Source organism: Cupressus sempervirens, chromosome 8, assembly GCF_028749045.1.
Source record: "Cupressus sempervirens isolate cs-2001-9-10 chromosome 8, ASM2874904v1, whole genome shotgun sequence".
NCBI lineage: Eukaryota > Viridiplantae > Streptophyta > Pinopsida > Cupressales > Cupressaceae > Cupressus > Cupressus sempervirens.
The window spans coordinates 73,369,392-73,383,876 of NC_143125.1; the positions used below are offsets into that span (position 1 = coordinate 73,369,392).

The window sequence follows — 14,485 nt, forward strand, 5'->3', positions numbered from 1 at the left end:
TAAGGTAGAATACTGACTAATAACCTTACTATTCAAAGAACTACTCACAATTTTCACCAAAGAGTCACAGTTCATCAATTTGATAGGAATAGCCATGGTAGTTAAAACCTCAATGACCTTCTTAGAGGCCTTGTGAAAGGCCTCCAACATAATGGTAGGATGAACACATAATGGTAGGATGAACACCCTTAGACAAAAAATTCACACATTGTTTAAGAATCTCATCAGTGATGACAACAACTATTGTCATTTCATCACCAGCAACAATATCTTGATATTTTAAAAGCTTTACAAGAATTTGAGCTCCCTCATGTTACTTGTAGGTGCTGCACTATGGTCACCATTTTCAACTTCTTCTAAAACTTCTCTTTGTTGTCTACTTTGCCTCTCAAAACCCTAGTAGCAAATCAACAAATTGAATACCCTCTAATGAAACTTTGAGTATTAGATCGAATCCATCTCACTCAAAAAAATTCATTCTTACTTCTTTGTGTTGTCTACTTCACCACTCAAAACCCTAATAGCTAATCAATAGATCAAATACCCTCTAATGAAACTTCAAGTGTCAGATCCAATCCCTCTCACTCGAACAAGTTTGTTCTTACTTCACAAAATGCATTGAAGACATATTGCGGCCCAATAATTTTGTTTGAAAACTCTACCTGTTGTCATAATTGTCATGTTGTTTTTCATCAACAATATAATAAGCTTTTCAACTCATTTATCATTGGCATCGATAGTTTGACATGTTGAACTAGTCATTTGGCATAGACACGCAACATAGATCGGGCTAATTTTCAATAGATATTGTCATCGATACATCAACACCTATCAAATGCATCAAACTTTGGATGATAGTTTAGTGAAGAGGGCTTTCGATGAGTAATTATCAAAATTGCAATGAAAATGGAATCAAAAAATTTTCCCAAATTTACTAATGAGGAGGATGCAGTGTCTTACCCACCATGATGATCATTGTGTATAGACATGCTCATGGATCCTATGCTTGACATCCTGAATATTACCTTTGGTGATGTTCACTTGAGTGACATAAGTAGACATATATTTGCAATGGCAATGTCATATGGGGACCTGGAGACACCTACGCATCCTATGCAACATGAGACAAGGGTAAAACTTTACAAACATGTATATTTGATTGTATAATGATCGTATATATAATATTTAATTTAGTACATTATAATTTTGAATGTATGTGACATATTTGTTTCTTCTATTACACATAGGCTACATCTGCAACTTAGGAGGGTGGAGATGTAGATGTGTAGATCAAAGTACTCTAGATACATAGGCAAAATATCAAAGTAATGAAACATAACTACTTCTTAACATAAAGCTACTAATACATATGGTCTGGATCCTCTCTATCTTTAATTGTCTCCAACAAATTTGTATTCTCCTCAATATAACCTCCACTTTGGTTTGCTATATCCTTTTTTGGAACTGGATTGAATTGAATCTTTGTGGCTATAACTAAGTGGTTGTAATGTAAAACATTTTGGCCAAGCATATATTGAACACCATTGTGGTCAATTTTTGGTTGTTGATAATAGGTGCCTACAAAATAAGATTGACTTCATTAACTATTCTTAATAATATGCAAAAGAAATAAATATTTACAATTAATTTTTTGCTCTAATTACTTGTATATATCTCATAAAGGGGATAATCTATACCTTCAATAACAAATGAACCAGTTGGATATGACTAGTTATCACTATCTGTAGTTCATTCAGTCAACTTGAATTTTGTTTACATAATTATCTACACCTTATCAAAGATGTCACCTATAGATGTAAAAAAATAATGGACTATAAATAAATAAATAAATATGAAGATAATCAAATATAAAAATGAAACATGTTTGTAAAAATACACTTGGAACAACTAAATTAGAAACTTACTCATAATCAGATGAATACATAGGAGGGTATGTGCAAGATCATGGTATTTATGAAAAAAGTGGATTGAAATATATTCAAAATTAGTTTTTTTTAATAGAAATCACTGATTTTTATTATTTTAATTAAAAACTATTAATACAAATAGTAATTGTTGGATTATTTACAATTTAATAGGCATGGATGACCCGAATGATGTAGATAGCATTGAGCCATGAAACAAAGTTCCTCTATAGTACCTACCCCTAGTTTACTTTTTAGTTATTATTTCTGACCTCTTTTAGGCTAGCTTGATGATTATGCTTGATCATTAGTGACATTTGTTTTCCAAATTGTTGGATATTATTTCATACACAGTTGATTATACCATGAGTTACCTTGGTACTAGTTATTTCATGTATGCATGATTATTCTTTTGATTATGATGCTAGCATACAATATTTTCATGTATCTCATGATTATAGTTAGATAGATTATTTATACGCATTTTCTATGGATACTTACCCCATACTTTCATGTGTATGGTGTACCTATATGTTTTACTTTATGTATGATATTTCTGATATAGTTGAGGGAGGGAGTCATAGTTACCTACTAGTCAAGACCTACACGATGCACCATTCCCCACCATTGCCTATTTAGCTTAAATTATATGTGTATGTACATGCATGGATTTTATGTAGATTGCAAGTATCGGGTATTGACTTCCCTAAATTACCAGGATGAGTGTACCCTATCGCAATATCTCAATGGTAAAAGAGGGGAGAATATAATTCTTGAGTCCAAATCCTAACCCTAAGCCAATTGTCTTAGAAAGTAGGACAAGTATCTAAGTTGTCTACCCTTCCAAATTTGTCAAGTGACATAAATTTTTGATTTTGACCCTTGAGTTTGATCTAGTATTTTGTATTTTATAATGACTTTTCGTATTTAGGCTTATGGGTCTATGATATATATATATATATAAGGCAAGCCACCACACCCCACCTCCCCTCCTCTCCCTCATGCACAAGTCTATGGACCTTTAAAAATGCCTTCCACATTTTTTAAAAACTATTTTATTATTAATTTTTAAAAATTTATTAATAGGCTTATTAATTATTAATTTTTTAATAATTTATTAAATATTTAAATTAAAGTTTTGGTTTGTTTGTAATTAATTTAATTAATATTATTATTAATTAATTAATTGTTATTGGATGTTATTTGATAAATTTTTATTATTATTAAGTAATGATTACAGTTATTAGTTAACTTTTATTATTTTATTAATAACTTGTTAATTATTATTTAAAAATTTAATGATTATTATTTAAATTTTTTTATAGTCATAATAAAGATGTTGATTTTTGTAAGTTGTGGTAACTTTGTTTTCAAATTTAAAAGTGAAAATTGGTTTAAGTTATAAGGGATAAATTCATAAACTTTTTAAGTTGAAAACTTACAACAAAATGTAAACTTCAACCTTACTATTAAACCAAAACTATATGTTTTCAAAAACCAAACAAAACTATGAGGCTACACTACCAATTGTATATTTTCTTATGTGTTGGGCTTGGTGTTGACTTAGAGTGTTGACCAGTTTTGGGATGTCTACTAGAGGTTAGGAGTTATTGTTTTGGTGATGTCATGGTTGTGTTTTGCGTACTTGATTTTGGATCAGTCCTTTTTGGATGATTGTATCGATGGAATCTGTGAAATTTGATTAGTGATATTTAGTGCTTCCTAGTTGCTTGTTTAAGAGTTGATGTGTATTTTATGGTCATATGAGACCTTCTTCTTTTACTAAGCTTAGGGTAGGTTATCATTATGTCATGTTGGGAAGTGGCTTGCAATGGAGGCCAGAGCCATAAAGTGGCTTCTTGGGTATTCTATTGTAGGTTATTTTAATAAGTGATAACATTTTATTAAATTAGAGTAAAATGAATTAATAAGCGTCATTGTTTTTCTTTGTCCATGCCTTCAGTGCTAGTACAAGCTAGGATGGGAGTAGAGAGGATGCTTGTTTCCAACCTTGCTTCATTAGTATGTCTTATTAGTACAAAAGGATACTAGTGATGCACACAGTCACTAGGGGGTCAAATTCTAGTGAAGCTGTTAGGGTAACCTTAGATTTGACTCATGCAATGAAACTTGCCCACTCACATAGTAGATTTCCTACATGTCATTGTTGCCTGTCATTTGTGTCTTGGTACCTTTCAGATAGATTGCTTTTAGGTTCTCCTTGACCTAGATGTTACATTTGAATTTTTGGATTGATACATGTATGGAACTTGAGATTATCTCCTCAATACATTGGGAGTGGTCCATTTAGGTTATTGTGAGGCCAGGTGGTAGTGCTTTTTCTTTTCATCATTGAGATCTGTCTATTTGATGTTGTTACTAGAGTTCCCTGTTTTATATTACATTTCATTCTATTCTTGTGTACTATGATGGATGGTTATAATCTATTGTATTGTATTTTATTTCATAGATCTTATGAGATGATGTAATCTATTTTATAATATATATTCTTTCAGCCTTTCATACCATGTGACTTGTACAGTGGATAATTGTGCAATTTGATTATTGCCAAGTGGCATCATGTAATTGTATATTATTTAAATGAATTCATTCTTGTAGTTATTCTTGATTTGGATTTATTATATATTGGATTTCATATTAAATAAACTTAAATGTGATTCAACATCATGAGACGCTTAAGAGATGTAATATGTTTATGTCTTGCTTATGTATGTGTATATGTTATTGCTTCCACAATATTATATATGTTGTTAAGTTATTATATTTCAAAAAAATATGTTTGGAAAACTTAGTGAACCTTTAGGTTAATTTCTTTTGGGTTCCCTAGTTGGGCTTTACATCTCTTATCAGAGCCCGAGTTTCTACATTGGGAGCTCTAGGTATATTGAAATGCCATTATTTGATAACTAGTTAACTGAAACAAAACTTAACCATTATATGTATCTATTACAAACTTCGACACTCTAACTTTTAAATAAAATGTAATTAAACCTAGAAATAGGTAAAATGGAATTGAATCTTGTACTATATTCAAAATATATTTCTTATTTTATGTTTTACAGTAGTATGTTCTTATGGATATTGTATCAGTTCATTGTGATTTTATAGCTCATTGTGATTTTATAGCTAGGGTTCTTTTAGATTACTTAGTGCAGTAGTATGAACTAAACCCATAAGGTTTTGTTAAATCAATAAACCTTCGAGTCATCTCTCTTGGTACTTATGACATGGTTTTGGGTATGGATTAGCTTGTCACTCATAGAGCTAGTATTGATTATAGAAAGAAGACCATTTTATGTAAAGATGGTCAGTAGAGACCTATATCTCTATGGATGATCTCTATTATGCAATTGAAGTTAAGATTTCATAAGGGATGTCAGATGTTTGCCATTACAATGAGAAAAGTAGAGGAAGAAGACACTACAAGGAAGACTCTAGACCATCCTATCTTACAAGAATATGTGTAGAAGTTCCTAGCAAGATTTTGGGTATGCTTCTGAAGAAGGATATTGATTTTGGCATTGATCTTATTCTAGGAGTGGAGCCTATTTCTAGATCTCCTTATCAGATAACCACTCAGAAGTTGAGTGAGTTGCACCTATAGCTTGAGGACCTTTTGGCCAAGGGTTATATTTGGTCGAGTGTTTCTCCATGGGGAGCACCAGTGCTCTTTGTAAAGAAGAAGGATGATTCATTATTCTTGTGTATTGACTATAGGTAGTTGAACAAGGTAATGATTAAGAACATGTATCCTTTACTCAGGATTGATGATTTATTTGATTAGATCAAGGGAGCCACAATGTTCTCCAAGAATGATCTAAAGTTAGGATACCATCAACTTCACATTCATGATGTTGACATTCACAAGTCCACCTTTCACACTTGCTATGGACACTACAAGTTCATAGTGGTTACTCTTGGGTTGATGAATGCTCCATCAATTTTCATGTGATTGATGAATGGGGTGTTCCATTTTTATCTTGATTGATCTGTGCTTGTGTTACTAGATGATATTTTGATATATTCCAAATCCTAGAAGTAACATGAGGAGCATTTACAATTGATTTTGCAATGCTTGAGAGATAATCAACTTTATGCCAACTTTGAAAAGTGTTATTTCTTTCAATCAAAGATACAATATTTAGGGCATATCATATCAGGTGATGGTATCTCAATAGAACCTATGAAGATCCAAGCAATGGTAGATTGGCCTGCACCCACTACTATGTTGGAGATTCATAGCTTCATGGGTCTAGTTGGTTATTATTGCATGTTCATCAAAAACTTTTCTAGAGAAGCATATCCTATCACTTCCCTTCAAAGGAAATGAAAGAACTTTATATGGATGGAGAAGTATGAGGAAACATTTAAGAAGCTTGAGGAGATTTTGACCAGTGTATTGATATTAGTAGTACTTGATCTAGTAGGTGACTTTATGGTGTGTACAAATGCTTCCCTAGAGGGAAATGGAGTAGTAATAATACAGGATAGATGAGTGATTACTTATGAATCACATAAACTCAAAGATCATGATTTGAATTACCCTACGCATGATCTTGAGTTAGTTGTGGTAGTTCATGCCTTAGTGAGATGGAGACATTTCTTGTTGGGACACCAATTTGAGCTTCATGGAGGTCATCATAGTCTATAGTATATATTTATGCAACCTAATCTGAATGCTAGGTAGAGGCATTGGATGGAGTTTCTTTTTGAGTATGAATTTGAGGTGAAGTATATTCAAGGAAAGGAGAATGTGGTAGCTGATGTTTTGAGTTGTAGGATATATGAGACACTATCTTTGACTCTTGGTGTGGATTCAAGGAGTCATATACTTCAAGCACTTCTTATAGATACTTGGTATTAGGAGTTAAGCATGGAGATAGATTTAGGTAGACCATTGGAGGGTAGGTTTTTAGGTTATGTTTTAGAGTTAGATAGCTTTCTGCACTATTCAAGAAGGATCTATGTACCACTACTGGATGAGATCTGTACATTGATCCTATCAAAGGCTCATCATGCACCTTACTTAGCACATCTAGGTGTCAAGAAGATGCATGAAAATTTGTGATGCCTATACTTTTAGATATGAATGAAGCATGATATCATTGATTTCATGGCTAGGTGTCTTGAGTGCCAAAGAGTCAAGGCAGAGCATTGACATCCACTAGGGCTTTTATAGCCTAGTCTCATTTCTTCAGGGACATGGGATATTATCTCTATGGATTTCATTGTAGGATTTCCTATGACTGCTCATCAACATGATGTTATCATGGTCACCATTGATTAGTTGACTAAGGTGGAAGACTTTTTGCTAATGACGTCATCCTACATAGTAGCTTCAGTAGCTAATGCCTTCATGTGTGATATAATAAGATTGCACGGTATTCCCTAGAATATCATTTCAAATAGAGATATTGTATTCACATCTACATTTTGGACATCCTTGTAGAATGATCTTGGAGCACGGTTGAACTTCAACTTAGCTTATCACCTAGAGATAGATGGTCAAACTCAGAGAATGAATTGGGTTCTAGAGGATATGTTGAGGATGTATGTGATGGATAGACATACTTTTTGGGAGGATTATCTTTGCCTAGCGGAGTTTTCTTATAATAATGGGTATTATTGTTCTATTAGGATGACACCTTTTTAGGCTTTGTGTGGTCATCCTTGTTGTACACCATTGAGTTGGGATAGTTTAGAGGATCACATCCTATTTGGTCTAAGATGCATCAAGATATGGAGCAATAGGTAGTGTGCATCTGTGAGCACGTGTCTATAGCACATGATAGACATAAGAAGTATGTCAATGTTCATGGGATAGATAAGCAATTTTCAGCAGGTGAGAAAGTTTTCTTGAGAGTGCAACCATAGAAGAGTCTAATCCATTATTGAAAGGGTTCAAAGCTGGCACCTCATTTGGTGGGGCCATTTGAGATTCTTGAGACAATAGGTCTAGTTGCCTATCGTCTTGCATTGTTGCCTAGCCTAGCTTGTGTTTGTGATGTTTTCCATGTTTCTATTCTTAGATAATAGATTCCTAATGTGGTACATGTTCTTGACTGGAATGTGTTACAGGTAGAGGATGGGCAACTAGCTTTGGAGCTAGTTCACATTCTATTATAGTGGTATTTGACCCTTAGGGGTCAAACCATAGAGCAGGTAAGGGTTCAATGGGACCATAATAATGAGTCATCATCTTCTTGGGAGGATGCATCTAGTTTACTTGATTTATACCCCTACTTGTTTACAGGCTTCTAGGAGTAAGCCTAAGTCTTGGGGGGGTGTATGTAGTGCCTACCCCTAGTTTACTTTTCAATTATTATTGTCAAACTCTTTTAGGCTAGCTTTATGATTATTCTTGATAATTAGTGACATTTTTCTTTTGAGATTGTTGGATATTATTTCATACTTAGGTGATTATATGATGAGTTAGCTTGGTACTAGTTATTTCATGTATGCATGATTATTCTTTCGATGATGATGCTAACATACACTGTTTTTGGTTATCTCATGATAATAGTTAGATAGATTATTTATATGCATTTTCTATGGATACTTACTACATACTTGCATGTGTATGGTGTACCTATATGTTGTACTTTATGTATGATGTTTCTAATATGGTTGAAGGAGGGAGTCATAGTCACCTGCTAGTCAAGATCTACACAATGCACCACTCCCCATCATTGTTTGTTTAGTTTAGATCATATGTATATGTACATGCATGGATTTTATGTAGATTGCATGTACCTAGTATTGACTTTCATGAATTTCTAGGATGAGCGTACCCTATTGTAGTATCTCAATGGTAAAAGAGGGGAGATAATTCTTGAGTCCAAATCCTAACCTTAAGCCAATTGTCCTAGAAAGTAGGACAAGTGTCTGTCTACCCTTCCAAATTTGTCAATTGACGTAAATTCATGATTTTGACCCTTGAATTTGATCTAGTATTTTGTACTTTATAATGGGTTTTTGTATTTAGGCTTGTGGGTCTGTGATGATTTTCTATTATAATTAAATCAAATTAAAAGAGTTTTTAATAATTTAATGTAATTGAATATTTTTAAAGAAAATTCAATATTTAATTAATTAAGAAATTAATTAAATAAAAGGATTAAATTTAAAGATATCACTAGTAAAAAAACATCAATATGTGACTTAAAAAATCACTAAATTTTGTATATATATGATTAAACTTAGTCACATGACTACTAGTAGTTAATATCCAATCATTTATAACACTTCTAAATTTACTACTAAGTAATTTTAATCATTTATTTGATTGCTGATTTTGATCATTGATTTATTGGTATATTTAGTGATATATTATGTAATGTATTTAGTAATTAATTTAATGGTATATTTAATCAGGTGGCTAGTCACACAATTATTTGATTTAATTGTGTGGTTAGTAACATATTGATTAGTTGATTTAATCATGTTGTTAGACATATTTATCAGTTGCTTTAATTATTGTAGTTAGACACACATTTAGTAGATGATTTAATTATAGATTTAGCTATGTGGTTAGACATATTTAGCAGTTGATTTAGTGATATTAAATAAGTCATGTGATAAATAATTTATTAATACCATAAATTTAATAATACAATATATCATTATCATAAACTCAGAACTAAATGATAACAGAAAATAAAAATAATACATACATGAACAAGCTATAACATGCTAGCACTGGAATAATATTGATACAAAATTATAATTATGATATACAAACAAAATCTACAATACAAAAACTTAATGCAAATATGATATATATATATATATATATATATATATATATATATATATATATATATATGTATGTATATATGTATATCTTAATCAAAAAATTCAAAGTTATCTAAAGAGTTTTGAACTCTTTGAAATACACCATCATCACTAAAATCCTTAAATAAAACATTTAAAATACTACATAACAAGTAGTTTTGTGAGAATGGATGTCTAACAATGTCTACTACATGAAAAATATGATTAACTATGGTATTTTTTGCAAATATTGCATTGGTCATCATGTGAAGGTCCCCATTTTCTCTTTTAGATAAGTGGCTCCATCTACTTTGTTCATATAAACAAGAGGAATGTCATTTGTGACTATTATAATGTTTGTATTTGCATATCTTGTTCCTATCAAATTGATTCAGGAATGGATCCTCCCAATTCCTACAACATCACCATCATATGGATCCAACACCCTAACTTTGTCCCCTTCCTTCAATTTATAATCAATATATTTCTGCGAAAAGAAAAGAAAAAATACATTATGCTACATAGTTAATTATGAAAGTGTCAAGTATAAACACTACATTACCATACATGCATACCTAGCATATAAGGTTATTACAACATTGTTACTTATTTGATCAATAAAACAAATATGTTATATGTCTGCATCTAATCAACATAACCAACAATAAAAATAACAATAAAAATACATATAATAGCTATAAAAAATTAATGTAACTCACCTCAAGCTTAAATGGCTACTACTATGAATATCATGCTTAAACTCTTTATATTTAGCATAATCACTATCAACAATGTCATCACTTTTTTGTTTTTTCTTCATGTGATTGCTCTACATGTAGTTTAGAAATCAAGTAAAGATAATGTGTAAATTCAAATAAAGAACAAAATTTTTGAATAAAGTTATTCCATAAGAACTATTATATTACCTGAACATCATCATAAATACTTTTATGTTGGATGCTCTTATTGACCAATTCATCATGATCAACATCAATACTAGCAACTCTATTCTACATGTAGTTGAAACATCAAGAAAAAATGGTCAAATATTTTGGAAAGGGATAACATGTCAGGATCTTTCAATACAAAATCATATAAAAGAAAGCATGGAGAAGCATGTTTGTTTCTTTACAATACAAAATCACAGAAAAGAAAGCATCAGAGTCTGTACAATCACAAGGGAAAACAATGAGCAAGAATGACATGACAAATAAAGAGCACTAATAAAGAGGACTATAATGCATCAAGCTTATCATTGAAGTCACATAAGAAGCATAATTTTATATCATTCAATTTTTAAAGAAATAACATAATATTATTCTACTTGAATTCACTTCGTATGCAGTCATAGAATGTTTGCAAGAATGTGTGCAAACTATAATTTTCATTGTATTACACTAGAAAACATGCAAATTACTTACAAACATTTAAACGTAAATAAAAATCAAAAGAAAAGAAAGTAAAAATATATTAACAGAAAAATTATGGGCATAGAATCCTACTTTGTTGTCATTATTGAAAAAAAATTGTATTAATTTTCATGGTCATATTGTAGTTGAAATGGGTGTTGGAAATGGAATTAAGTCACTTTTTGTTGCTCAGGAAGGTGCAAAGCATGTCTATGTCATGGAAGCATATAAGATATGGTAGATTATGCATGAATATTTGTGGCAAAAAATTGATCTCTAGGTTAGTGAATAACAATGATAAAGAGTAAAATTGAGGAGATTGAGCTACCAAAGAAGGCAGTTATATTAATATTAAAACCCAACAACAAAAAAACTATAATGTTTACTTGACACCGTTGCATGGACCTAATTTTATGGCTATTTTCTCAACGTATAGTGGATGCTTTTAACCCAAGAATGTTTATTGCTCCAGGTAAATATCAAACAATAATCTTCACCAAGATCAAGGATGAAGAACTATATGAATTGATATTTCCTTGAAGTTTATGAAATCAATTGGTACTTGAATTCATGGCCTTGCATGTTGGGTTGATTTTCTTTTTAATAGAATTATTGTGAAATTATGGCTTACAAATGTGCTTGGTGCACTAACAACACACTAGTTTTAGATTCATTGTTTCTTGTCTTAGCTATTTTATGTTTTGGATTAGCAAATTATTACCAGTTGGCTCCATATGGTTTCTCATAGTATCATAAATATACTATGCATCTCACTATGTCAAAAAAAATATGAGGAGATGATGCAAACTTCTTCAAGCAAGCTTGATTTGAAGGAACTGTATTATAGGATGTCATAGCCTCAAGCCTATAACTAGGCTCAAGATTAGTCAACTTAGTAGTTAGTCCAGTAGTAGTAAGTGTAATGAAATAGAAGTGTGGAGTTTTAATAAGGTTTGACTATTGCAACAAAACTAGGGAATTATTCATTAGAGATATCATAGAGTCTATGGGGTACAATGGAATGCAATTGCTTAAAATAGTGGAGCTTGGTAAGAAATTACAAGTCAAACTATCTAAAATTGCAAGTTGTTGTATTAGGTGAGTCCAAGTTCTAGCTGATGAAAATATTGTCATTGATGTCAAAAGTCTTCAAGATGATGATGTTATTAGATTTTTTGATGTGTGTGTGTGTGTGTGTGTGTGTGTGTGTGTGTGTGTGTGTGTGTGTGTGTGTGTGTGTGTGTGTGTGTGTGTGTGTTTGTGTGGTATAAAAAGAATACATTACATATGCATTGATTGTGACCATAAGACCACAAGATATAAACAATTGTTATTGAGATCCTATGCATATCAAGGCCGAAGATAAACAATAGAAAAATTATTACAACAAAGAACATATAGAGGAAGTATCAATAAAATAAGTGTGTGTGTGTGTGTGTGTGTGGTATACAAAGAATACATTACATATGTATTGATTATGACCGCAAGAGCATAAGATATACACTAAGAATCCAAAACTATTATTGAGATCCTATGCATATTGAGGTCAAAGATAAAAATTAGATAAGTTATGACAACAAATAACTTATAGAGTAAGGACAATAAGACAAGTATAGATCTGTGACAATACACTCATGAATTTGAAGGTGTGTATATTTGATAGTCAATAGAGCATTTTATTTTAATTGTTCTCAACTCATTTAACATTTGTGCTCAAAACAATTTAAAAAATTTAAAAACACAATTATGAATTGAACTCATCGTTGTCTAATTTCTTCTTTGAGCTCTCCTATGAAACACATATTGGAACATCATTTGGGACACTGAAGAAGCATATTGGAAATATGATTTTGATGTACAACTTCAAGCAAGTCAAGTTGTCTTCAGATGCTACAAATGACCTAAAAAAACACATGAAGTGTGGCACACAAAAAGCCATGTAGTGTAGCCCTATGCCTTCTAATATTATTAGCTACTGATTTGTACTTGCATAAAAGAAGAATGCTTTAGTATAATTGGATTTGTTGAATTTTCCTAGAATTTCTTATTTGAGGTTATCATTATCTGGGTATTTGCATTGGATTAGAGTAGAAGAAATATTTTGTATTCATTTCCTTCTTGGAAGTTCCCTGCAATCAGCATTTGAGCATAATATGATTTTTTTCTTAATGGATTTGGATGAGGAGATTCCACCAAGCGAAGAGAGCATTCACACTTTCATAAAGCTTTTGGTGGAGCCTATCCTCTAGATGTATGGTCATATTGAAACTCCATCTCTTGCTTCCCATCAAGCAATTACCAAATAGGAATTGATGAGTGTGATTTGGAAATGCTTTCAAAGCATTTAGTATATTCATTAAAAAGCAAAAAGAAAAATTGCCATTTATATATGATGCATTACATAAAGAAAGTTCCTCTTAGTTTATTCACAGATGTAGAGGTTAACTGGGTTCCAATCAAGTTAGGTCCTAACATTGTAGAAGATGCTCTACTTGAAACTGTATCTTGCAGTTACAAGGCATCAAAAATAGTTTCTTATTTTCATCTAAGGTCATATGTTGAAGCTATCCATGGTTTCTTACAATGGAAATTTTCAAGTAACAAGGATAGAACTTTAGAGACATTAGACACTATGAAGGATCAAGCTTTAGATCATCAGAATAGTCATGCACAATACAATAGATCTAACATAGATAATCAAGAACATTTGGCACCAAATTTTTCATGTCTAAGTAATGAACTTAGGAAAACTAAGACTGATTTCATAGAGGATCCTATTGAGAAAGACATAGCATTTAAAAGAAAAAGCAAATAGGTTGCAGTTGCAACCAACCCTACAAACAACACCCTTAAATATGGAGCAATGGAAACCAAAGATGGAGAAGATGCACGGAAGGCTTTGGGGAAATTATTAGAAAAAGATCCAATGCATCTACAACATCAATCCATTGCAACTAAATAGTGAAAGGATAGTCAAATTCACAATATAGAGGATTTCTCAACTCAAACTCCTATGAAGCCACAAGTTGACCAAATAGATCAATCAAGAGAGAAAAGTGAAGAAAGACATCAAGATTCAGTAACTCAAAAACAAGCAGTTATTCAATCAATATTAAAAGTGAATGTCATAGACACCATAGTGCACCCTCAGATAGAAAAGGATAATTTCATATATTTTCAAAATTCTACACAAACTTGAATAATAGGAATGAATGTGCGCACAAATACAACAACACTAGCAGGCCTTGATTTATTTTTGTAACACTTGAGAAAGAAGAAGAGATTAGATTCTTTAGATGTTATTGTCTATGCTTCTAGGGAAAATTCACAGATTTCAGAAATGGGGCCAGCCTTAAC

The 14,485-nt window shown here is 31.6% G+C and overlaps 1 pseudogene; it reads left to right on the plus strand.

Moving 5' to 3' along the window:
* The first annotated feature begins 987 nt into the window (after nucleotides 1-987).
* LOC149541691 (putative histone-arginine methyltransferase CARM1 pseudogene) lies at nucleotides 988-12,015 on the plus strand (annotated as a pseudogene).
* Nucleotides 12,016-14,485: the final 2,470 nt, after the last annotated feature.